Source organism: Labrus mixtus, chromosome 4, assembly GCF_963584025.1.
Source record: "Labrus mixtus chromosome 4, fLabMix1.1, whole genome shotgun sequence".
Lineage (NCBI taxonomy): Eukaryota > Metazoa > Chordata > Actinopteri > Labriformes > Labridae > Labrus > Labrus mixtus.
The window spans coordinates 28,018,623-28,020,004 of record NC_083615.1 but is presented as its reverse complement, the minus strand read 5'-3'; positions in this window follow the sequence as shown (position 1 = coordinate 28,020,004).

Sequence of the window (1,382 nt, the reverse complement as noted above, 5' to 3'; positions counted from 1 at the left end):
CTGAATTCAGGTCATGTTTAATGATAACATTGTGGAGCAAGGGCAGGAAGCGTTTAAATAAATCCATGAAAAGTCTGTCCTGGAGCAAGACTGCGTTTTGTGAGCAATCTGTTGGAACCAGTGGTACAATGGGGCAGCAGAAGGTGGAGGCTATGGTTTTTGATCTGCACTGTGGTGCCAAATTGGTGTACATGCATGGTCGCAACCTGCCAACTGTAGTCAATGGCTGTCGACAGTCCTCATAAGACGCATTTAGAGAACGTTTCCTAGTTATGTGGATCAAATGTAGCACTTGCTGCATATTGTGTAAGAAAATATACAACCCTGCTTCTGCTTAGAACATTTGACCCCTCTACTTATAAATTCAGGGTGTTCAGTATTTATTGAACTTGATGGTAATTGCAGTTTTTTTTTATAAAGAGGGTAAAAAGCTAATTGTTGGTCAGGTATGAATGAACCCCCTCCCACACATACACATACATGCATTAACCTGAGAGCAGGGAAGCATTCAGGCCTGATATCCCACGGCCAGCCCTCTAACCCACAGGCTAATTACAAACCTCATTAAGTTTTCTCGTTCCTGTTCGCTCACCACATTAATTCTGCTATGTGTTCAGACTGATGTCGACTAGCACAAGAGAAAAAAGTGAGGACCTCTCACTGTACAACACTTCCTTTTTCCAAAGACAAAGACAACACAGAGTTCAGACCAGGAGGCAGAGCTGCAGTCTTCTCTCTGCGCCTCCCTTAGATCTGTCTCCCAGTCACTATAGCTGTAATTCTGAATCGAACTGTAGTTATACTATAGGTGCTGTGTTTGTCCCCCGGCCCAGAACCGTTTTTATAAGTCATCCAAACGGCGTGGATCGTCAAAATCTCATTAGAATCAAAACTACGAATACGATTTTGCTACAAGATCGGAGGATTCACTGCGGACTTTTGAACATTAGGTCCTTAGCATCCAAGTCTCTTTTAGTGAATGATCTGATATCAGATCAGCACATTGATTTACTTTTTTTGGCTGAAACCTGGCTGTGTCGAGATGAATATGTTAGTTTAAATTAATCCACTCCTCCCAGTCATTTTTGTACTCATATACCTCGAGACACCGGACGAGGTGGTGGAGTAGCAGCTATTTTTAATTCCAGTCTTTTAGTTAACCCAGTTAATCAGCAATAGTTCAGAAACAGTATTAATAAGAAATAGTTTACTAGTGCTAACTAATGGGCAGATTCTGTTCCTTGATATAACACAAAGCCAATCACGACTTAATACACGTGGAAAACGTATAAAATACACCACAAAAACCAAAGCATTTCCAATAGAAACATTCAAACTTCGAGTTCAACAGGCATTTTTTCACTGCTCTTTGCAATTCCAAA